At 44.3% G+C, this 25,586-nt stretch overlaps 1 protein-coding gene across 14 annotated transcripts in view; it reads left to right on the top strand.

Annotated features, from left to right (window-relative positions):
* The window catches only part of LOC118391984 (receptor-type tyrosine-protein phosphatase delta-like), a 377,633-nt gene that overhangs the window by 164,884 nt on the left and 187,163 nt on the right, over positions 1-25,586 (top strand). Inside the window, exon 1 of one of the 14 annotated variants that reach the window (XM_052459494.1) lies at positions 624-990. The exons of the other annotated variants lie outside the window; for them this stretch is intronic. The gene's annotated coding sequence lies outside the window, so the exon portion shown is untranslated. Of the gene's footprint in view, positions 1-623; positions 991-25,586 lie in introns of those variants that run through there. 14 annotated transcript variants of the gene reach the window in all.

The raw sequence follows: 25,586 nt of genomic DNA, 5'->3' as shown, positions 1-25,586 counted from the left end.
CTTTACTTTGTAATGGCTCTGTCTACTCTAGAATACAATGCACAAAGATATGATATTGATAATTTTGTTTCAGTCGATAATATTGGCTTTAAAAAGGTACATGAATAAATAACAGTATTAGGAAAAGCAGTAAATCTGTGACTAGTTCTTAAAACAATCATATAGGGATTACTTTATTGATGCTTCAAGGGCAAAAACATTGTCAGAAGTAATATTTTGTAAATATTCCTCTTGGAAATGTTTCAAATGCATGTGGCTTGAGTAAGTAAATGGTGGAGTTCCCCAGATAAAACTATCTGAAAGCCCAAAATAGCTATAAAGAAATATCTCTCTCTCTCTCACTCTCTCTCTCTCTCTCTCTCTCTCTCTCTCTCTCTCACTCTCTCTCAGACACACACATACTTTATTCTTCACTTTCACCATCTGAAAATTCATTCATTCACCATAATCTTTTACCACGTATGACAAATATTTCCCTGAAAAACCTATGATGATGTCCAAACTCCAACATTCCTTTGGTGGACTGAAGGGGAGAAAGTTGAGCTCTGGGAGTTAGTTGATCCTGGTGAGTGACGTCACCTTCTATCCCCTCTCGGTTTCTGTGCCTGAGTCTGGCAGTCTGTGTGAATGTCGGCAAGAGAGAACGTGTCCCTGCCGCACCGCACACAGAACAGACACAGTCTCGACACATAGAATAATGAAGACCTAACGCACACAACGACGGGAAATATACCACATGTTTTCATTGCTGGACATTCTGGTCCCTCCGCTCGCTGTGGTGGTTTGCATCTTGCACTGAGGAACATTCATTCGAGAAAAGAAAACTCTAGGAAGAGGCGAAATTAGAGTGGGCAGACTGGAAAAGAAACGTATCTGTAGACGGATTATTTCTCGTATGCTGCTGTCATTCTGGATGTAACTCGCGACTATTCTAATAGCCTACAATTGGAGAGACCGAGTTCAAAGACTACATGCAAATATGATGTTAAGGTAAGCTTCTATGGAAAGGACCATTCAAATGGGTGACTTTTCACGCACAGTGTGGCCGGACTGAAGTCGTGTCCAAAAGCCTTTAAAATAGTGCGTGTTGAGATGCGATTGATTTGTTGTATTTCTTTATTGTCAAATATAATGGAGCACCAAACTCTGTCTGTGCTTAGGCTACAGTGCATTTTTTTAGTTGTATTTATGGACTCGTTTATGTTGTTTGTGTTTTGTATAGAGAATACAATTATACTGTAGTTTATTTAGATCGAATTGACTCTGAATAGAACTGCCTATTTTGTGAGGGACGCACGACTCTCATTTAATTAAATTTAGCATACGTGCACATTTACAACAAGATACAAGTAGTTATTTGAATTATGTTTACGACTTTATAGTATACTAGGCGATTTGGGGGATCTGGGTATTCGTTTACTTTATGATAGGCTAATGTGAATTCTACAGCAGTAGGCTGCGGCCTATGATATGCTACAATAATAAAATAAATATAGTACATTAATAACCTTTATCGATAGATGATTGCGTTCATAAAACATTCATAGTCATTGTATTTGCTCCTCAGAAGAAATAACATCGATGTAATGATGATGGTGCTGTTTTAGTAGGCATACTATTAGGTTTCGATAGTGATATTACAGTTTAATTGGAAAACGACGTTTTTCGAAGTTGTGTGGAGTCTACAGTCACGATTTAAAACCGCATTCCTCACGTTCGCACAAGAGACGCGCGCCATATCTATGTTGTTGCCTATATGTGGAACACATGTTTGTTTCCCCGAGGTCCTAACTGAATAGTCGGCAGGGCGAACTATATCCCTTGGTTTACAGGCATTCAAAAGGGCACACAAATAAATGCGAAAACGCCTGTCACAAAATCAGGTGAAAGTGACAGTTTTTTTCCGTTAAATTTTTTCCAGTACAATTGCGCACAACACCTGTGCTCACTGAGCGAGTTTAGCCACTAGGGGCCTTCCGAGCCTACTCTACAACTCCACAGTGAGGGGGGGGGTTCAGGAGACCAGTGATGCCACAAAAAGACAGGCTATTCTCTCCCCTTTGCCTCTTAGTGTTGAAGAATACATAAAACACAGAAGCATGAACATTTTTGACTACACTGGGCCTTTAACAGCATAAAAGGTTACCACAGAAACATTTGATAATAATAAGGTTATAATGCTGTGTGCTGGCCTGCTGCTTATTTCAAATGTAGACCTATTTTTCTATGTGAAAGATATCACATTTTGGGTTAATTGCTTGTTTTATATGCTTCATATAATTGTATTCTATTTTCTTGGTTTGAGAATGTTCTAGGACTGATTGATGTGTGCATGCATGAAACACAGTAAATATGCATGGCTTGGCGTTTGGTTACCCCACTGTACATTCAGCTGCCTTATAGCTCACTATTTGGTTGTATTGCGTTTGTAGCTTTGGGTGAAATGAAAAGTCAATAAGAGAGGTTGGAGTAGTGAGGTGTAAAAATTGATTTTAAGTGCTTTGTAATTGTGTGTGTGTGTGTGTGTGTGTGTGTGTGTGTGTGTGTGTGTGTGTGTGTGTGTGTGTGTGTGTGTGTGTGTGTGTGTGTGTGTGTGTGTGTGTGTGTGCGTGCGTGCGTGCGTGCGTGCGTGTGTGTGTGTGTGTGTGTGTGTGTGAGAGAGAGAGTGTCTGTGGTTGAGCAGTCTTTATCTGTTTGTAGGCAGTAAGCACTCTGAGAGCTCTCCTGTCCTTTATGTTTTACAGTTTCTAACTCCAACAATTAGCACTCGCCCAATTTTGACACAGCGCTATTAGCGCCTGTCGCAACTCGATCGATTTCCAATTCCGCTGTTACGACAGTTGCCCTCAAAAGAGGAGACGAAATGAATATGCGTTGACGTGGAAGAGCCGAGTCGATTTAAGTGGTTCAACCCAAAGAGAGCTGACGTGAGAGATGAGCTACGTTGTTTTGAAAGCAGTGTTGAAGCGACCATCTTTACTGAACCTGTCCTTGGCTGCGTGTCCCTGTGAAATCCGTTGAAACAATTCATGGTGTTGTTTGAAGAGCCTTTTCATCATAACCCTCAGTAACCATGTTTCTATGATTGAGTGCGGCAGGGCAAGAGTGTGTTGTGCGTCGATGAGAGCGAGGCAGTTGCTAGTTAATTTGCAGTGTATTTCATGCTGGGACTGAACATTATGATACAGGACACAAGAAGAGCCTGCTGCCAAAGGATTAATAGATCCCCTTGCAGGTGAACCAAGCAGAGCTAATAAAATCAGCATCCAGTCCCTCAGCCAGACTGAACCAAGTACCCTCTTAAAGAAGTGGTGTCTCCTTGTACAATGCTCTTGTTCCACCACATCCAAATGTCTATGACACACCATTCTATCGCAGAAGGGGAAGCAACAAAAAAAAAAGGAAGTCTGTTTGCAAAGTGTTTTGTGTGTTTGTTTGTGTGCGTGTGTTGCCTGTGACCACTGCTTGTGGAGTGCCAAACCAAAGCTGAGGCCTTCCATTCCGAGCCGTGGTATGAAAGATCAACACTTACATAATGTAAACGGATACCTAAACGGAGGGCTGCAATTATGGGGCGCCAACCTGGTTGGAGAGAGAAGGCCACGGAGTGCCAATAGGCCTGCTAACAATCACCACCTCGGTTTGCATTGCCCTGTAATCTACTGGTGTAATCTAATTTATTTGTGCCCCCCGGCCGGCGCGGGAGGAGTTTTGACTGAAGCGGTCTTGGTGAAAAACATGGCGGGGCTGCTGCTGTGAGGATGTGTGTGGCGCGCAAGTGCGTGACAGTGTGTATCAGGGGGACCTATATTCTATGAACCCAGTTTACCAAGGAGAACCTGATGCAATGTGACAATGAGAAATGAGTTTGATTTAACAGAACACTGATCAATCCCACAGCATAATAAAGTAATCATGCCTTCCTCCACCCTTCCTTCCTGGTTCACTTGGCTGCAGCCCGCCGTTTCATTCAGCCCCTCCATCTACTGATTTACCCATGCTTACATTCCCTCGCCTAACCCCCTTTCTACCCAACTACTGTTCACGGGTGGTTGCGTGATATAAAACAGGTTGCATCCCTAATGGCACCCCGTTCCCTATGTAGTGCACTACTTTTGACCAGGGCCCATAGGGTGCCCATAGGCCTCTGGACAAAAGTAGTGCACTACATAGGGTATAGGGTGCCATTAGGAAAGCATCCAAAGAAGACTGCCACGGGGCATTGGCCTTACACAGAGGGAAACACTAGCGTGGTATTGATATTCAGCTTATACCGCTGGGGTCAGAGTAATAAGAAGCCTATTTTCACGCCCCGCCGGCATCACCTCTGCTGTCCATCACCCTGTCAAGACGGAGAACGATCCATAAATATTGTCTGGCGAGGAGTCTTTGCTTAGCACTAACACCAAACACACACCGCACACACTCGCGCCAGTGCACGAGTACACACTCAGACATGCATGCACACACACACACATTCTCTCTCTCTCTCTCTCTCTCTCTCTCTCTCTCTCTCTCTCTCTCTCTCTCTCTCTCTCTCTCTCTCTCTCTCTCTCTCTCTCTCTAATACACGTCTTTACACTTTTGAGTAGTATTATCCTCTTCTCTGTCTCTCCCTCTGGTTTCATGGTGGAGAATGCAGTCTTAAGGCTATAGGGGCAAAGCAGTCCATCACCCACGTATCACAGATGGGGAAGGGGATGCCACGACTGCCTGTCTCTGTATCTGTTTTTCAGTGGTGGATTGGGTTTCAACAGATACGACGGATGCCACATGTCAGTTGTCAGGAGATAGGCGGGCGGCTGCTGGTATAGACTTGCATTGGGGTCAGTAGGGATGGGATTCTGCCCTTGACCTCCATTTTGGCTCAACAAAATGCCAGTCGCTACCAATCGTTAGCACTTAGCAAGAACCAACTGGAAACCACTGGAAATCAATGGAAATGGAAAGTGGAAAGGAACCACCTCAAACAGCTTAGCTGTTCTGGATGCTAATATGATCATTACCTTCGACACTTGACTAAGTAGCTGGGAAGACTTAGGCTTACTATAACAATATTTAAATTTTGACCCAAAATGGCTGTATTTTTGCCCTTGCTATCGTCTCCTTTTCCCTTATCTGTAATTTTGGGACAGAACAGAATCTGCAAAGGGTTTCATTTAAATAACGGACTGAACGAGGGAAATAAAAGGCAGGAGAAATGGAAGTCACGCCGCCCGCTCTGCGCATTCACGTCACAGTGCTTTATCAAATTATTCCACAATAGCAGCCACACAAGTGATGGAATTTCAATTAAAGTATGACAGTTTTAAAATGTGTTTCTGGCGCGTTAGGGAGAAAAAAAAGGGATTTGGCACAGAAGTCTATATTCCCTATATTCCCTCTCTTTCGCTCACTTTTTCGCTTTCTTCCTCTCTCTCTCTATTTCTGTCTCTCTCGGTATCTCTCGCTCCATCTCTCACATTCTTCCTTCCTCCCCCTCTCTCTATCTGTCTCTCTGTATCTCTCTGTCTCTCTCTCTCTCTTTGTCTGTCTATCTCTCTCTCTCTCTCTCTCTCTCTCTCTCTCTCTCTCTCTCTCTCTCTCTCTCTCTCTCTCCCTTCCCCTCTCTCCATCTTTCTCAGAAGGGAATGACTAGGGTTTCAGCCCACAGAGGTCTATATTCTCTGTTGGTTTCTCTCTCTCACACTTTCTTCCTCTCTCTCTGTCTATTTCCATCTCTCTAGCTCTCTCTCTCTAGCTCTCTCTCTAACTCTCCCTCACTTTCTCTCTATTTCTCACTTTATTCCTCTCTGTCTGTTTCCATCTCTCTGTCTTTCTATCTGTCTCTCACTTTCTCTATATTTCTCACTTTATTCTCTCTCTCTCTCTCTCTCTCTCTCTCTCTCTCTCTCTCTCTCTCTCTCGCTCTCTCTCTCTATCCCTCTGTCTCTATCTCTGTCTCTCTCTCTATTTCTCACCTCATTCTTCTCTCTCTGTCTCTCTTTCTCTTTCTATCACTGTCTCTCTCATTGTCTCTCTGTCTCTCTGTCTCTCTGTCTCTCTGTCTCTCTGTCTCTCTCTCTCTCTCTCTCTCTCTCTCTCTCTCTCTCTCTCTCTCTCTCTCTCTCTCTCTCTCTCTCTCTTCTGGCTCTCCCTCTCTCCCACTACCCTCTCTCGTCTCCTCACTCTCTATCTCTCACAGAAGGGAACGACTAGGTTGAAACACTTTAGTTCTGAGGCACTCTCCTGTAGTTATAATGATAAAGGGGGCTTTGGGAGAACGTTCAAGATGGAGTATCTTGGTTGATAGGCTTTTTCCAAGCACAATTACACTACCTGCTGTGAGAGATGGTGGGGTGGCAACAGATAAGTGCAAGGGACAGAGACTTGGCTCAGAGTAACCAAGTCTGACTAGTGGCTAGCTCATGAACTGGGGAAGTTCAACCTTTTGTTGAACTTCCCTGGAAAGGGATTGTTATGCACTCGTTAACACATACACATAGGCATGGACACACACATACACATACTAAAATCCTGTAGAGAGGTACATAACAGATGATCATGGACATCAGTGGAGGAAATTTTGTCAGAAGGGAGATGGCTTCTCTTTAGATCTAAGTTTTCTCTGCTGAGACAGTGAACTCGTTGATTTTCTTCCATGTTTTAGCCCACAGATGGTTCGGCCATTTCTTACATCAGATCAAGAATCCAATGTGGCCACTTCTGTGTTTCGGCTTTGTGTGGGAAACAAACAACAACAAAAACAAAGCATATTTTGCATTGGAAGCAGAGCTGAAGAACAATTACGGTTTAGCCTAGCTCTTCCATTTGTTTCATTAGGAAACTGTCTACAGGGGGTAAAGTTCTACTAGGAAACTGTCTACAGGATGTAAAGTTCCATTAGGAAACTGTCTACAGGAGGTACAGTTCCATTAGGAAACTGTCTACAGGCGGTAAAGTTATATTAGGAAACTGTCTACAGGAGGTAAAGTTATATTAGGGAACTGTCTACAGGAGGTAAAGTTATATTAGGAAATGTTCTACAGGTGGTAAAGTTCTATTAGGAAATGTTCTACAGGAGGTAAAGTTCTATTAGGAAACTGTCTACAGAGGGTAAAATTATATTAGGAAATGTTCTACAGGAGGTAAAGTTCTATTAGGAAGCTGTCTACAGAGGGTAAAGTTCTATTAGGACATGTTCTACAGGAGGTAGATTTATATTAGGAAATGTTCTACAGGAGGTAGAGTTCTATTAGGAAACTGTCTGCAGAGGGTAAAGTTATATTAGGAAATGTTCTACAGGAGGTTGAGTTATATTAGGAAACTGTTTACAGAGGGTAAAGTTCTATTAGGACATGTTCTACAGGTGTTAAAGTCTATCAGGAAATGTTCTACAGGAGTTCAAGTTCTATTAGGAAACTGTCTACAGAGGGTAAAGTTATATTAGGAAATGTTCTACAGGAGGTAAAGTTCTACAGGAGGTGGAGTAGCCTAGTGGTTAGAGCGTTGAACTAATAATCAGAAGGTTGCAAGTTCAAATCCCCGAGCTGACAAGGTACAAATCTGTCGTTCTGCCCCTGAACAGACAGTTAACCCACTGTTCCTTCCATCATTGATAATAACAATTTGTTCTTAACTGACTTGCCTAGTTAAATAAAGGTAAAATATTAGGAAACTGTCTACAGGGGGTGGAGTTCTATTAGAAACCTGTCTACAGGAGGTTAAGTTCTAGGAAACAGGGGGTAAGGTTCTATTAGGAAATGTTCTACATGGAGGTAGAGTTCTATTAGGAAACTGTCTACAGGAGGTAGAGTTCTATTAGGAAACTGTCTACAGGAGGTAAAGTTCTATTAGGAAATTCTCTACAGGGGTTAATGTTCAATTAGGAAACGATCTACCAGGGGTAAAGTTCTATTAGGAAACTATCTACCGGGGGTAAAGTTCTATTAGGAAATTCTCTACAGGGGTTAATGTTCAATTAGGAAACTATCTACCGGGGGTAAAGTTCTATTAGGAAACTATCTACCGGGGGTAAAGTTCTATTAGGAAACTATCTTCCAGGGGTAAAGTTCTATTAGGAAATTCTCTACAGGGGTTAATGTTCAATTAGGAAACTATCTACCAGGGGTAAAGTTCTATTAGGAAACTATCTACCGGGGGTAAAGTTCTATTAGGAAACTATCTTCCAGGGGTAAAGTTCTATTAGGAAATTCTCTACAGGGGTTAATGTTCAATTAGGAAACTATCTACCAGGGGTAAAGTTATATTAGGAAATGTTCTACAGGAGGAAGAGTTCTATTAGAAAACTGTCTACAGGAGGTTAAGTTCTAGGAAAAAGGGGGTAAGGGGAAACAGGGGGTAAGGTTCTATTAGGAAATGTTCTACAGGAGGTAGAGTTCTATTTGGAAACTGTCTACAGGAGGTAGAGTTCTATTAGGAAACTGTCTACATGAGGTAAAGTTCAATTAGGAAACTATCTACCGGGGGTAAAGTTCAATTAGGAAACTATCTACCGGGGGTAAAGTTCTATTAGGATATGTTCTACAGGGGGGTAATGTTCAATTAGGAAACTATCTACCGGGGGTAAAGTTCTATTAGGAAATGTTCCACAGGGGGGTAATGTTCAATTAGGAAACTATCTACCGGGAGTAAAGTTAAATTAGGAAACTATCTACCGGGGGTAAAGTTCAATTTGGAAACTATCTACCGGGGGTAAAGTTCAATTAGGAAACTATCTACCGGGGGTAAAGTTCTATTAGGAAATGTTCCACAGGGGGGTAATGTTCAATTAGGAAACTATCTACCGGGGGTAAAGTTAAATTAGGAAATGCTCTACAGGGGGGTAATGTTCAATTAGGAAACTATCTACCGGGGGTAAAGTTAAATTAGGAAATGCTCTACAGGGGGGTAATGTTCAATTAGGAAATGTTCTACAGGAGGTCAAGTTCTGTTAGGAAACTCTCTACTGGAGGTAAAGTTCTATTAGGAAATGTTCTACAGGAGGTCAAGTTCTACTTGGAAACTGTCTACTGGAGGTAAAGTTCTATTAGGAAAAGTTCTACAGGTGGTAAAGTTCTATTAGAAATTGCATCGACTCAGGCCAACAGGAATTTCACAGCTGAGGAATGCATTTAACAGTGATGGATGTTCATAATTTTTAAATGTTCCCAGATTCCCTGCAATACATGAAGCTACAAATATTCTAATCTTGGTATCTTGAGATATCACATTGGTATGTTAGCTATTCTAAAAATCCAAAGATCAAAGCTGATGTGTTGTGTGTACTCTTCACACTGCTTCTCTCTCTCTCTCTCTCTCTCTCTCTCTCTCTCTCTCTCTCTCTCTCTCTCTTTCTATCTCTCTGTCTTTCCACATAGACCCACACCATCACACACATTCTATATAAAAAATATATATAAAAGGAAGCAAAAAAAGCTTACATGGCTTAACAGCAAACATGACATGTCAGGGCCCTCGCATGGCTATACGCTAGCTCTCACGTCTTTATTATGATTCCCTTTTCATGGTTTGGTAGGCCTTCGGCAAACTCAATTCCCCTCACTTTGGAGGTCAGGAGTCGCAGTTGGAATTATGTTTTTGCGGCCCTCCCTCCCTCTCTCTATCCCTCTCTCTCTTCTCAATTATAGCAGAGCCCCTTTGAAGAAGCCAGGCGGAACTAAAATGACTTTTTATGTCCGGCGTAATGACCGCCATTTGGAAGGGGAGAGAGAGAGAGAGAGAGAGAGAGAGAGAGAGAGAGAGAGAGAGAGAGAGAGAGAGAGAGAGAGAGAGAGAGAGAGAGAGAGAGAGAGAGAGAGAGAGAGAGAGAGAGAGAGAGAGAGAGAGAGAGAGAGAGAGAGAGAGAGAGAGAGAGAGAGAGAGAGAGAGAGAGAGAGAGAGAGAGAGAGAGAGATCGAAAGAGAGATCGAAAGAGAGAGAGAGAGATCGAAAGAGAGAGAGAGAGATCGAAAGAGAGAGAGAGAGATCGAAAGAGAGAGAGAGAGATCGAAAGAGAGAGAGAGAGATCGAAAGAGAGAGAGAGAGAGATCGAAGAGAGAGAGAGAGAGATCGAAAGAGAGAGAGAGAGAGATCGAAAGAGAGAGAGAGATCGAAAGAGAGAGAGATCGAAAGAGAGAGAGAGAGATCGAAAGAGAGAGAGAGAGATCGAAAGAGAGAGAGAGAGAGAGAGAGACAGATAGACAGAGAGAGAAAGAGAGAGAGACAGATAGACAGAGAGAGAAAGAGAGAGACAGATAGACAGAGAGAAAGAGAGAGAGACAGATAGACAGAGAGAGAGAGAGAGAGAGAGAGAGAGAGAGAGAGAGAGAGAGAGAGAGAGAGACAGATAGACAGAGAGAGAGAGAGAGAGACAGATAGACAGAGAGAGAAAGAGAGAGAGACAGATAGACAGAGAGAGAGAATGCTGCAGGGAGTGGAAATGGCCCCGGTCACTCCGCCGTTGATTTCACCAGACAGACATAACCCTTAAAGCTCGTCCTTCCTCCTCCTCCATCTTCCTTTCTCCCTCCATCATCCCCTCTCTCTCTTTCTGTGTGGCAGGCTCTGATACAGGCCAGTGCATCAAGGCTCCTCTCCCCTCTGTAGTTCACTATTCATTTAGACCAAAGGAAGCTTAGCAGCTTTAAGGCGGATTACGAGATGAACTGTGCCAGGAGACACACAGTATATTCTCTTTAGGGGGAGGGATGATGTGTGGATGGGGGGCTGCTACCAGAGGCCAGGGTGTGTTTGTGTCATCACCTGGCCAAGCAGCTGGATCTCTTTTACAGTTCAGCTCTAATGAGCCTTGACAGTTTAGAGGCTGGAGTAATGGCGTTTTTTGCTGTGTCATTATTAATCTATTATTTTTATAGATTGGAGTTGTTTGGGAGAATTTCATCCCTGGAGTATGGCAAAGGAATTTGTCCTGTGGGAAAATGAAATTGTACTCGGCTCTCGAACGAATACAAATATATTTTATATTGAGATACACGATTATGACAGCAATACCGTCTCTTTTTAGTTTCTGGCTTATGTTTGTATTTGGCAAACACTCCGGTTCTTTCACATGTGGTAGACCTCTCCGGTTTGTAATATATGCCATTTAGCAGACGCTTTTATCCAAAGCGACTTACAGTCATGTGTGCATACATTCTACGTATGGGTGGTCCCGGGAATCGAACCCACTACCCTGGCGTTACAAGCACCATGCTCTACCAACTGAGCTATGTTGACGCGTTTGGATGACGCAAATGTTTCTGACTCCATTCTCACCATGAGTCACCTTCCCTATTCTTTTTTGTCTCCTTTCGCCCGGTGATATTTTTGGCATCCGATTCATGATGACAGGTGAAGGCTGTGTTTGTATCTTCAAAGTGAGCCGGGTGCTAGCAGACGCTACGTACGTGGCTTTTTCATGTATATTTGAAGAAGTATTTCAAAGGGGTTTCGCTTGTTGCATCACTCAGGGTCGAGACGTTAACGTACTAGAGACAAGGCCTTGTTTATATTTAGTCGGCTTGAAAGAAATATGGCTTGGATGACCCGCCGGCATATTTCTAGATTGGTTGTCTGTATATGTGTCCAACATTGGAGGCCATACTTTTCCATGGAGGTGTTTTTTCAAGCCCATACATTATTTTACTATACCTACATATTTGTTCACATATATCATTTCTATATTTGACAAAAATATGTTGTGGTGTAGCTACCATTAAGGTTACAAAGTAGCAATAACAGCAAACTAGGTTTCGCCCTGTAAGCCTAGCTGGATATGAACTAAGTTTGGATGAGAGGATAGAAAGGAAATGAAAGAGCTCACAAGAAGATATAGATAGATATATGGGCAAGTTTAGCCGCAGGCACGTGATAGGTCAGGTTACTGTTCAAAGTATTTCAGACTGGGACAAATGAAGCTGTCACAAATAGAGACAGAAACAGTATACATACCCTTCCAATGAGGTCATGATATTATTTACCACCCGGAGTATTATTGGACGGGGATGATGATCTAGCCACATTATGATAATGCACATCATTTGGCTCCAACGGTAACATTTGATGTCAGCAACGACCAGATGCTCTGATGTTCGTTAGCAGTAGATTTTTGTCCCCTGACGGAAATAAAGTCATCAAGCCGATGACTCGTCAGATTTCCGCCATTCTGAAGGGAAACACAAGGTATACATCACAGAGCATGCACCACGGTGGTCTTGTCGCTATGCAAAGGATTGGGCTACCTCTATAGTGAAAGACACACACCATTGATTTAAGGACTGTCAGCTCTCCTTGACCTGACTAACTCAATAGTTGTAGGTTAATGTGCGGTTCAAGGTCACACATACCAGGAATGCAACTCAATTCTGACTACGTAATCCTCTACCTGCCTCGGCCTAGTAGATGCATGTGTGGACCAACCCAGCAGCCTAAAGGACCATTCCAAGGAGGATTAAACGACATAGTAACTGGACATTGCTTGGGCATAACTGTTGGAATGTGCGTATGTGATATACAGGTAACTGCTAAAATAAAGTAAACCCCAACATAAAGTGTCTTAATATGGTGTTGGGCCACCACGAGCCAGAACAGCTCCAATGCGCCTTGGCATAGATTCTACAAGTGTCTGGAACTTTATTGGAAGGATGCGACACCATTCTTCCATGACAAATTCCATCACTTTGGTGTTTTGTGGATGGTGGTGGAAAACGCTGTCTCAGGTCCTGTTCCAGAATCTCCAATAAGTGTTCAATTGAGTTGAGATCTTGACACACACACACAATTTAAACTCCTTATGCTCCTTTGAGAGCTGAGATCTCTTCTAGCCATGGTAGCCAAAATAATGACCCTATGCATGTTGGGATGTTAATTGATTAATTAACTCAGGAAGCACACCTGTGTGAAAGCACCTGCTTTCAATATACTTTGTATCCCTCAATTACTCAAGTGTTTATTTTATTCTGGCAGTTACCTGTAGTTATTCCATATTCCAACATGTGAGAATTATTAACACTGAATTATTCATTTAAAGATGCACTATGCAGAAATCGATCCAACATTTCCTGGTTGCTAAAACAAGCAATCATTATAATATGTTTTCCGTAACCAAAAATATTGTATATTCAGCTGTTTGAAGCTAATGTACAAAATCCAAAAGTAAAACATGCAAAAACAAACTTCAGAATGGGAGCATTGACCTAGAGGCCGGAGAGGGAGCACACGTGACAGTACCCCATCCCCGACACGCGGCTCCAGCCTAAGGATGCCGACCAAGATGACGAACCTGGGGTTCAGGTGCGGACCAGTCACCTCTGCTAAGGCGTGGGAACCTGTCTCTCTGGCTGAGGCGCGGGAGCATGATAACCTACAGCGCCGGAGAGGAAGCACACGTGACAGTACCCCCTCACTCCTCGGCTGGTTCGTCAGCCCGATGAGAAAGCTGAGACCTCCCCGGTTACCTCGGTTGAGGCACGGGAACCTGGTCACCCAGCTTAGGCATGAGACCCTAACCTGCTGATGGCTCCCAGGTAGCTCCGGCTCCAACACCCGGACCCGACATCAGCCCCAACACAAAAGCAACAAAAAAACACTCCCTGATGCTTCCCTTTGTTGAGTCGTCATTCTGTGACGATGTGTGAGAGATGGGAAGCAGGTTCAGAGGTGGAATGACCCCCAGATGTGTGTGTTCAGTGTGAAGGATTGGTGGCGCAAGGATGAATACAGTAATCAAGTGCTGATCCTACAGGACTGTGGGTGATGAAAATGGGGATTTAATGCACCTATAGGCCCAAGGGAGGAAGTGTTTGTGTTTGAGAGAGAGACTTTATCCTCCTCGTCAGACAGAATGAAGAGCTCTTGTCAATCCAGACCAAAGAGAGAAATTGAGGGATGGAAAGAGAAATAGAGGGATGGAAAGAGAGTGTTGAAGACAGGGCCTAACACACCTCCACACTCCCTGACAGACAGTTAGACATGTCAGAGGGAAAGAGTTCGTAAAAAACTCAAAAACAAACCATTGAAATACAGCAGTTAAATAGAGATGGACAGGTAGACGCCACAGAGTAAATGAGAAGGGAAAGAACCAGAAAAAAATAGACATCCATTTCCACAGAGAAAGAGAGGGAGAGGAAGTAAGTGGGAAGAGAAGAAGAGGGACATTATCAACCTTGCGGAGAAGAATGAGGACAAGGATGACAGAAAAAGAGTAAGTGAGGGAGCGAGAAAGAGAGATCTAGAGACTAATCAATGAAAATGAATTAATGTCTTTGAAAAACAAACTTTTATCCACTCTGTAAGTATGACTCTCAACTTGTTAAATGGCTGACTTCATGTCATTTTCTGTGTCAATGTCAAGTTAGATTACTAGCCTCAGGTTTGCTGGACTAAAATATTGAGCTGGATTAAAAATTATGTTTGAACTATTTCCCAAATAAACCAACATGAGGGTAAAATGGTTGGCACTTCTGATTTATCGTAGCTGGCTGTTGCTCTCTCTTCCTGAAAATCGCTTTTTAATATTCCAAATCGATATTCCCTCCTCTCCACAGTTGGTTGTGTATCAGAAAGAACCCAGGAAGAGAAAGAAAGGAACGTCGGGTGATGGGAGTGTCCGCTTTCGTAACACTAGCTTATTCTGTCACACTTCATGGAAGGGTTCATTTCAGTAGTCATGAAAACATGACAACAATACCATCCTGTCTTCCACCCAGGTCCCTCCGTTCCCCCCCATCCGCCCATTTGCTGTTTTGGAAATGTTCCCAACTGTCCATTGTGATAAACTCAACAGAGAGCTGTGAAGGAGGATGCCCTGTGCTAGTGGTTAAAGTATTGTCGTCTGCCGTTCTGCTAGCCTGCATAACATTGACAATAATTCACTGTTGTTCTTTTTCCACTATTGTTTCCAATTGTAGCAGTCACCACCACTCCAAAATACCCAGAAGGGCTAGACGGCTGACCAAACACATGCCAGAAAACTTTGTCATTCTGCCTTCCACTGACTAGGCGTACTGTACCTAAATATAAATCTCACCAATAACGTACTGTATGTATTTCCTATTCATGTCTTGTTATTCTCCATGGTGCTCAAGAAACCTTTGGGCTAACGAAAGGCCATAGTGTTCTTTCACGACAAGTCAGTGAACAGAAATGTACACGTTTGTTGAAGAGAACATTACAGAGGCGTTGAGAACTGTGACCATTCTCATTGCTCTCAACAGGCTTCTGTCATCAAGGGCTCTTACCACTCAATCCCTCACTTCCTTCCCTCTCTCCCTCCCTCTCTCACCACTCCTTCCCACCCTCTCTCGCCCCTCCTTTCTCTCCCTCTCTCACCCCATACTTTCCTCTCTCCCCCCTCCCCCTCCTTCCCTATTTCTTCCTCCTTCCCTCACTCCCCTTCCACCCCATTTAATCTCTCCCCTCCCCCATTCCATCGCTCCCCCTCCTTCCCTCCCTCCCTCTCTCACCTCTCCTTTCCTCCCTCTCTCACCCCTACTTTCTCTCCCTCTCCCCTCCCCTCCTCTCCTCCCTCCTTTCCCTCTTTCTCTCCCTCTCTCCCCTCCCTTCCCCTCCTCTCCCCCTTCTTTCCCCCCCTCTCCCCCTCCTTCCCTCCCTCTCTCACCCCTCCCTCCCTCCCTCCCCCCCCACCTTCCCTCCCTCTCTCCCCCTCCTTTCCCTCTCTCTCGCCCCATCCTTTTCCTCCCTCTCTCGCCCCATCCTTACCTCTCTCCCTCCTTCCCTCTCTCCCCCTCCTTTCCCTCTCTCTCTCGCCCCATCCTTTTCCTCCCTCTCTCGCCCCATCCTTACCTCTCTCACTCCTTCCCTCTCTCCCCCTCCTTTCCCTCTCTCTCTCACCCCATCCTTTTCCTCCCTCTCTCGCCCCATCCTTACCTCTCTCCCTCCTTTCCCTCTCTCTCTCGCCCCATCCTTTTCCTCCCTCTCTCGCCCCATCCTTACCTCTCTCCCTCCTTCCCTCTCTCCCCCTCCTTTCCCTCTCTCTCTCGCCCCATCCTTTTCCTCCCTCTCTCGCCCCATCCTTACCTCTCTCCCTCTCTCGCCCCATCCTTTTCCTCCCTCTCTCGCCCCATCCTTACCTCTCTCCCTCCCCTCCCTCTCTCCCCCTCCTTTCCCTCTCTCTCTCGCCCTATCCTTTCCCTCTCTCTCTCGCCCCATCCTTACCTCTCTCCCTCCTTCCCTCTCTCCCCCTCCTTTCCCTCCCTCTCTCGCCCCATCCTTTTCCTCCCTCTCTCGCCCCATCCTTACCTCTCTCCCTCTCTCGCCCCATCCTTTTCCCTCCCTCTCTCGCCCCATCCTTACCTCTCTCCCTCCCCTCCCTCTCTCCCCCTCCTTTCCCTCTCTCTCTCGCCCTATCCTTTCCCTCTCTCTCTCGCCCCATCCTTACCTCTCTCCCTCCTTCCCTCTCTCTCTCGCCCTATCCTTTTCCTCCCTCTCTCGCCCCATCCTTACCTCTCTCCCTCTCTTGCCCCATCCTTTTCCTCCCTCTCTCGCCCCATCCTTACCTCTCTCCCTCTCTCCCCCTCCTTTTCCTCTCTCTCTCGCCCTATCCTTTTCCTCTCTCTCTCGCCCTATCCTTTTCCTCCCTCTCTCGCCCCTCCTTTCCCTCTCTCTCTCGCCCCCATCCTTACCTCTCTCCCTCTCTCCCCCTCCTTTTCCTCTCTCTCTCGCCCTATCCTTTTCCTCCCTCTCTCGCCCTATCCTTTTCCTCTCTCTCTCGCCCTATCCTTTTCCTCCCTCTCTCGCCCCCTCCTTTCCCTCTCTCTCTCGCCCCATCCTTACCTCTCTCCCTCTCTCCCCCTCCTTTCCCTCTCTCTCTCACCCCATCCTTTTCCTCCCTCTCTCGCCCCATCCTTACCTCTCTCCCTCTCTCCCCCTCCTTTTCCTCTCTCTCTCGCCCTATCCTTTTCCTCTCTCTCTCTCGCCCTATCCTTTTCCTCCCTCTCTCGCCCTATCCTTTTCCTCCCTCTCTCGCCCCATCCTTACCTCTCCCCCTCCTTTCCCTCTCTCTCTCGCCCCATCCTTACCTCTCTCCCTCCTTTCCCTCTCTCTCTCGCCCTATCCTTTCCCTCTCTCTCTCGCCCCATCCTTACCTCTCTCCCTCCTTATCCTTACCTCTCTCCCTCCTTTTCCTCCCTCTCTCGCCCTATCCTTTTCCTCCCTCTCTCGCCCCATCCTTACCTCTCCCCCTCCTTTCCCTCTCTCTCTCGCCCTATCCTTTCCCTCTCTCTCTCGCCCCATCCTTACCTCTCTCCCTCCTTTTCCTCCCTCTCTCGCCCTATCCTTTCCTCCCTCTCTCGCCCCATCCTTACCTCTCCCCCTCCTTTCCCTCTCTCTCTCGCCCTATCCTTTCCCTCTCTCTCTCGCCCCATCCTTACCTCTCTCCCTCCTTCCCTCTTGTTGTTTGTATCTGCCATCTGCTATGGCTGCACGACTCCACTGCCTCTGTCATCAGTGGCACCAGTACCCACTCACTATACTCCCCCACTTCTGAGATAGATCCCTGTCCGGTTCGTCTCAATACTTCTTGCCTTTAATTGTGTCTCTCTGGCTGTCCCAGCGGACTTCATTACCCAAGCATCTTTAGGATTCTCACTCTAGTTTGCCTTTTGAGCATGTTGGAGGCGTTTGCAGCTTATTTCTTGTCTCGGCAGTAGACAGAATTGAAAGTCTTGGATGTCTCTGTGAGATAGAGACCAGGACATTCCCAGGATTTAAAGGCAATGTTTATCATGGTGGAAGGGACAAACTGTGGTCTGTAGCATCGATTCCAAACGCAATGGATTCAGTGTAACTTTATTACCCTTAAAGGCTCAGACACACCAATAGCGTTTGCTGGCGTGAGTGTACTTAGCACCTCTGAACAGAGCGCCGGCAGTAATTTGCAAACTGAGTGCGCACTGATTTTACATGTAGAATTGTGAAAATGTCAGCCATCAGATGTCTACAGCCGGTGGTCCCTACACAGCGCGCTGAATTATCCGTAGACAAATGCTACATCCACATTTGGTGCAATGTGTGCAAACTAGGGGAGAATGACTGCCCCCTCTCATTGAAGATCAAGGCCGATTGCGGTACTGCGGGCATTGTTAGCAGAAAACCTGCATTATAGTGAATCGAAAAATGGCAGTGGTGGAAAAAGTCCCCAATTGTCATACTTGAGTAAAAGTAAACATACCTTAATATAAAATGACTAAAGTAAAAGTGAAAGTCACCCAGTAAAATCCTACTTGAGTAAAAGTTCAAAATGATTTGGTTTTAAACACAAGTGTCAAAAGTAAATGTAATTGCTTAAATATACTTAAGTTTCAAATGTATTATATTATGCAAACCAGACGGCAAACAAAGCATTCAAAATGTAATGAGTACTTTTGAGTGTCATGGAAAATGAATGGAGTAAAAAGTACACTATTTTCTTCAGGAATATAGTGAAGTAAAAGTTGTCAAAAATATAAATAGTAAATTACAGATACCACAAAAAACTACTTAAGTAGTACTTTCAAGTATTTTCACTTACAGTTGAAGTCGGAAGTTTACATACACACACTACATACACACAAGTCTGGACCACGCAGCCGTCATACCGGCTCAGGAAAGAGACGTGTTCTGTCTCCTAGAGATGAACGTATGTTGGTGCAAAAATTACAAATCAATCCCAGAACAACAGCAAAGGACATTGTGAAGATGCTGGAGGAAACAGTTACAAAAGTATCTATATCCACAGTAAAACAAGTCCTATATCAACATAACCTGGAAGGCCGCTCAGCAAGAAAGAAGCCACTGCTCCAAAACCACCATAAAAAAGCCAGACTACGATTTGCAACTGCACATAGGGACAAAGATTGTACTTTTTGGAGAAATGTCCTCTGGTCTGATGAAACAAAATTAGAACTGTTTGGCCATAATGACCATCGTTATGTCTGGAGGTAAAGGGGGGATGCTTGCAAGCCGAAGAACACCATCCCAAACGTGAAGCACGGGGGTGGCAGCATCATGTTGTGGGGGTGCTTTGCTGCAGGAGGGTCTGGTGCACTTCCCAAAATAGATGGCATCATGAGAAAAGAAAAGTATGTAGATATATTGAGCAACATCTCAAGACATCAGTCAGGAAGTTATAGCTTGGTTGCAAATGGGTCTTCCAAATAGATAATGACCCCAAGCATACTTCCAAAGTTGTGGCAAAATGGCTTAAGGACAACAAAGTCAAGGTATTGGAGTGGCCATCACAAAGCCCTGACCTCAATCCTTTAGAAAATGTGTGGGCAGAACTGAAAAAGTGTGTGCGAGCAAGGAGGCCTACAATCTGACTCAGTTACACCAGCTCTGTCAGGAGGAATGGGCCAAAATTCACCCAATTTATTGGGGGAAGCTTATGGAAGGCTACCCAAAACGTTTGGCCCAAGTTAAAACATTTACAGGCAATGCTACCAAATACTAATTGAGTGTATGTAAACTTCTGCTGGCAATATGATGAAAGAAATAAAAGCTGATCGAAATAATTTTCTCTACTATTATTCTGACATTTTTTAAAATAAAGTGGTGATCCTAACTGAACTAAGACAGGGAATTTTTACTAGGTTTAAATGTCCGTAATTGTGAAAAATGGACTTTAAATGTATTTGGCTAAGGTGTAAACTTCCTACTTCAACTATAAGTACTTTACTCCACTGAAAAATTGCAATCTTCGTGTAAATAAATAACACATTTTTTAACATTCGTCGTTGGGAGAAAGAGAGGAGGACCAAGGTGCCGCGTGGTGAGTATTCATTATGCCTTTTAATAAAAATTAATACTCAAAGAAAACAACAAAAGTGATACATGAAACAGTTCTGAATTTACATTTTTTAAATGTTGTTATTTATTTCACCTTTATTTAACCAGGTAGGCTAGTTGAGAACAAGTTCTCATTTACAACTGCGACCTGGCCAAGATAAAGCATAGCAGTGTGAACAGACAACAACAGAAAAGACAGAACATACACTACAGAAAATAATCACCCACGACTCAAAAGTGAAACCAGGCTACCTAAGTATGGTTCTCAATCAGGGACAACGATTGGCAGCTGCCTCTAATTCTGAACCATACCTGGCCAAACACAGAAATCCCAAATTATAGAAAAAGGAACATAGACTGCCCACCCCAACTCATGCCCTGACCATACTAAAACAAAGACAAAACAAGGGAACTAAGGTCAGAACGTGACACATTTGAAGATAATCATGGTACCAATAATTGCTTCTAATACACCAGATGTATGTCCTTGACCCAATAATTTTTTACATCACACACAAAATAAGGATAATTTAGTTGCTAATGGCAGCCTATAGTACCCTGGTTGGCCTTCCTGGAGTAGCTCAAACTCTGCATTGTATGTCTCCATGAGACGTCATCTCAACCAACTTCATTTGGCTACAATGCACTATTGAGTCTTCACATAGCAATGAATGGTGTCACTTAAGCGATGGCTTTGTCCATTCATATGTACAGTCATTGTTGCGAGCCTTAGAGGTAATGCAATACAACCTTTTTTTGGTTAAACTAATTCCTACAGGGGATTGTTTTTCAAATGTATTCTATGAATAGAACCCAAGTCCCTAATTTCTATACTCTTGAGTTAATATTTGACTTCATTAAATGTGGGGGAGTAAATCTCAGCATCTCAGCATAAGAACCCAACTGAAGTGAGGTGATTAGCTTTTGAAATGGGTCTACTCATTTAGGATTTTATGGATGCCTGATGCCTCGGTTCAATACAGGCCTATTATTTCTGTTCAATACAGGCCTATTATTTCAAACTACACTCATTAAGCCAAAGCAGAATTAGGCAAGCTGTGTGAGTTCTGAGTCCCAAATGGCACCATATTCCCTATGTGGTGCACTACTTATGACCAGGGCCAATATGGTAGTAGTGCACTGCATAGGGAATAGGGTGCCATTTGGGACACAGATTATAACAGTCATGCAGAAGTCGGCGGTGAAGCTAAACTTGGCTTCATTAAGCAGTCTGACGTAAAGTACGGCAACTCGATACTGAAGAGAGTTGTGTATTCAGCTGATTTGTCCTGTCGTGACTGACGGGATGTTGATTTTTTGTTTGGTCTTAATCGAGTTGTAGAAATCAAGAAGTGAGATATCATGTTGACGCACGGTTGCATTTGCACAGCCAGGTCGAGAGCTCGTTTGAAACATTAGCCTACATTCATGGCTGTGAGTCACGCTGGTGATTGCGGTTGGATTATACTATGATAGGATATTCCAAATAGGAATGTTCTAGTACTACTTCCTATATATATATATAATACGAAGAATAATATATATATATATTATGGGGTCTTCTCCTTTTCATTCATTACATGACTTAGACACTTACTTGACGAGCTAAGTAGCGGTTTAATTTTGACATTTATCTGACACAGTTGAAAACGTATTACAGTCTGTCACAGACAGTTGGCCATTCTGAAAATGCCCATCAAGAAAAAGGGAGAAAAGTCCATAGTTTTGGCATCAACCTCATCTCCGCAGTTCAAGCTGTGTCTCATAAATTGCCTGGATGTCAAAGCACACTCCAGTTAGACTGCTATGCAAAGGGGACTCCTTCTGTCCCATTAAGTGAGGGATGTTAGGAGGCGGCCAGCGAAATGGGAAGGCTATTGTAGACGGCTTCCATAGATGTTTTTTTTGTTCCACCTTTTTTTTCATCCTGCTTCCCCTTCAGGTCTTTAGCATTGGGGGAAGAAGAGAGGGAGGAAGTAAGGAGAGTGGATGGAGTCTGACTGGTTATTGACTGGTTTCAGTCAGGGCTCCCCGCTGTCACGACAGCCACTGCTGGTGGCATTGATTTGCATGGTGCTCCAAATGAAATGGATACCCCTGAGTTAGTTTTTTTTCCTTCCTATTTTGCTTATTGCAATTAGCTGCAGGCGGTAATGACACGCAAGTCAATCCATTTTAATGCTGAGCAAGTCTGGGGAACAACCATGGCACAGACTACACACATTCCCGCACGCGTGCGCACAAACACACAAACACACACACATACTCACACACCCAACCCCTCTTGTGTAGGCTAACTTATGGTACTTTCTTGCTTATCACCGTCCTGTGATAACTACTACCTATAGCTTCATATGCTGTTTGACTTCCACTCCTGAACATCAGTGCACTCTTTGGGAAAAAAAGGTGCTACCTAGAACCTAAGGGGATTATTCTGCTGTCCCCATAGGAGAACCCTTTGAGGAACCCTTTTTTGTTCCAGGTAGAACCCTTTTCAGTTCCATGTAGAACCCATTCCACCGAGGGTTTTATGTAGAACCCAAAGGGATTCTACCAGGAACCAAAACGAGGTCTACTATGAGGACAGCCGAGGAACCATTTTGGAATCCTTCTTTCTCAGAGTGTCGACAGTTTGATTTCTGCTCCTGAACAACAGTAGACAGTATGCAGTGATGGAATGTACACATAATATTTCACAATTTAATAAAGCATTTACACAAAATCTCTTGTGCCTCCCAATTGGCGCACCGGTCTAAGGCTAGAGGCAACACTACAGACTCGGGTTCAATCCCAGGCTGTATCACATCTGGCCCTGATTGGGAGTCCCATAGGGCAGTGCACAGTTGGCCCAGCTTTGTCTGGGTTAAGGAGGGTTTGGATGGGGGGCTTTTACTTGGCTCATCGCCCTCTAGCAACTCCTTATAGTGGGCTAGGCGCCTGCAGGCTGACCTCAGTCGTCAGTTGAATGGTGTTTCCTCTAACACATTGGTGTGGCTGGCTTCCAGGTTAAGCAAATGGGTGTTAAGATGCATGGTAAGGCGGGTCATGTTTCGGTGGACGCATGACTCGATGTTCGCCTCCCGAGCCCATTGGGGAGTTGCAGCGATGAGACAAGATCGAAATTAGGGAGAAAAAGGGGGTAAAATATAAAGAATGTGATCTCTTGCATCAATACATCCAGCGTCGGTCAGGACAGCGGCTATAAATTGTCAGCCTTTATTTTTCGTTGACACAGTGGCCCATCGCATTCCTTCCCATTCATACACAGGCACACAATATTTCCTGAGCCATTTAATTTTTCGATTATCCTGCGGCGCGATAACAAAAAGCCAGCGAACCACAAGCCACCAGCGATTGTATTATTCAGCTACGATAACAGAGTATCTCGATCTTCAGCCCCATTCGTTCCCAGCGCTTTGAGAGACAGAGCCTTTATGGATTGTGCAGAGGGCTTCGTCAAGGCAGTTTATCGCTGATATACTGGACAAGGATTCCATGCAGGCGCAGCAGGATTCCGCAGTGTTTGAAACAGGCAGACACAAAATGTCTGACTAGCTGCACTTAAAAGCCATGAACTGGTTCCCAGTGATTACTTGTAATTGTCCTACACTGAAACGGTTTCCCTCCAGGTTCATAGCAACCTTATCAGGCTAGGGAGTGGGTGGAAATAGCCTGAACATGAAACAAAACCCCACACAGAGCCACACACTCATATGTGCACATACTGTGTTAGTTCCGGGGCTTCAAATGAGACAGGCACGTAAATACATGTTCACGCTGTTGCGGGTTGGATCTGTGGACAGTGCGGAAACCGATATGGTTCAGTGCCAGCTAACATCAGGGATAACAGATCCTTGACGCAGTATGAGCAGCCACCAGATATATGATATCAGGACTCAGCACTCGTTCCACGAAATAATGGCCAATATCCCAACTTAGAGGATAGCTGCCAGAACGCTGTTGTTGTGTCGTGACTGCAAGAAAAGAGAAAGATATAGCAAAAACTATCATTTCTTACATACAGTGCTATATACAGTATTTTTTTACTAAGTTCAACTAGTGCTTCTGAAGTTTAGTCAGTGGTGGGAATTATATGTTATTCCAGTTGTCTATTCCTTTGGTGTGTCATTAAGCCTCGATCCTAAAACAATGACAGGTGCGGACTGAGCCAGTCATAACGATTCAACAGATTAAGTTGTTTGTTTTGAGTGCCGCTACAAATTGTGTTTTCTGCGCCAGAGCTCCACCGTCCAGGTAGACTAAATGAGGTTATTGATAATCCACTCACTTTCCCAATCGGCTTTTGACCCCAGGACCGCGACCATAGAGAGAGGACCGGAGTTAGTGTCAGGGTGGGGTCAGTGGGTTGTCCTCCGGGTGCTGCTCAGACACACCAGAACATTGGTTTAGTCTAGTGCTGTTGTAGGTGGGTTTTATGGTGTATTGGATTGAGAGCTGTACTGATCTAGGCCTATACTTTCCTCAAATTAATGGTTTGCGACTGAGGTTTGTCTGGCTTGCTTTTTGTTTGCCGAACTATCAGTAAGTTATTTCAACTTTACATTTTCCCCTTTGACCTCTTATGACCGACCAGTCAACCAACTTTACACTTTTCCCCTCTCTTGTTAAGCTTTCGACTACATCTCACTCCCTTGGCGTTAACCAGCACTTTCCGAGACGCTTGAGTTGCCAAATAACTCACAAGTGCTAGTTCGCCAGTCCAGTCAGTCAGTGAGGCTTCTCTCTCGGCAGAACCCCTCTTTGCTGGACTCCCTTTTATAACTCGAGACTTCCCGCTGACTCGGGTGCTTTCTGAAGTATTTGGGAAGATGGGCCCTCGATGGGCGCTCTCAGCCTCTTGCCGGAGGTCAGTGTTGTTGACCACATCTGCCAGCGGAGCTCTCAAACTGCCAGGGACTATTTGATTCAGCTCTGCTCAGTAGAACAGCAGGCTTAGGCTGGCAGTGCCAACTTCTCTATTGAGGAACACAAGCCCCATTGACTGCGGCTGACTAGGGCTAGCTGTGCCTGGTCTCAAGAGCACCGGATGTTTTTGACCCAATCCCTTTCGAAAATCAACTGTGATGAAACATGATTGTGGAAATGGGTTTTAGCTTTTAATGTTTTGCTAGATAATGAAGTGTATGTACCTTGCAAACCCAATGACTCAACTTTATTTGACCTTTTCGTTTGTCATTTGCCTGGTAAGGAATCATATGTACACTACCGTTAAAGGTTTGGGGTCACTTAGAAATGTCTGGCCATTTTGAGCCTGTAATCGAACCCACAAATGCTGATGCTCCAGATACTCAGCTAGTCTAAAAAAAGACAGTTTTATTGCTTCTTTGATCAGGACAACAGTTTCAGCTGTGTTAACGGGTTTTCTAATGATCAATTAGCCATTTAAAGTTATAAACTTGGATTAGCTAACACAACGTGCCATTGGAACACAGGAGTGATGTTTGCTGATAATGGGCCTCTGTATGCCTATGTAGATATTCCATAAAAAAATCAGCTTTTTCCCCATCTACAATAGTCATTTACAACATTAACAATGTCTATGCTGTATTTCTGATAAATGTTATGTTATTTTAATGGACAAAAATTGTGCATTTCTTTAAAAAACAAGGAATTTCTAAGTGACCCGCAACTTTTGAACAGTAGTGTACCTTGCAAACCCAATGACTGGGATGACTGGGATATAACACACTGAATGTGTGTGTGTGTGTAAGTTCTCAGGTGTTTGTGTGTGTGTGCTTTGGTGTTGGTTCCGCAGAATACTTCTCCTATAGGCAATAACTCAAATAGAGCTATGGGTAAAA

Source organism: Oncorhynchus keta, chromosome 13 (assembly GCF_023373465.1).
Source record: "Oncorhynchus keta strain PuntledgeMale-10-30-2019 chromosome 13, Oket_V2, whole genome shotgun sequence".
NCBI classification, from domain to species: domain Eukaryota; kingdom Metazoa; phylum Chordata; class Actinopteri; order Salmoniformes; family Salmonidae; genus Oncorhynchus; species Oncorhynchus keta.
This window is presented reverse-complemented; position numbering and strand designations above follow the sequence as displayed.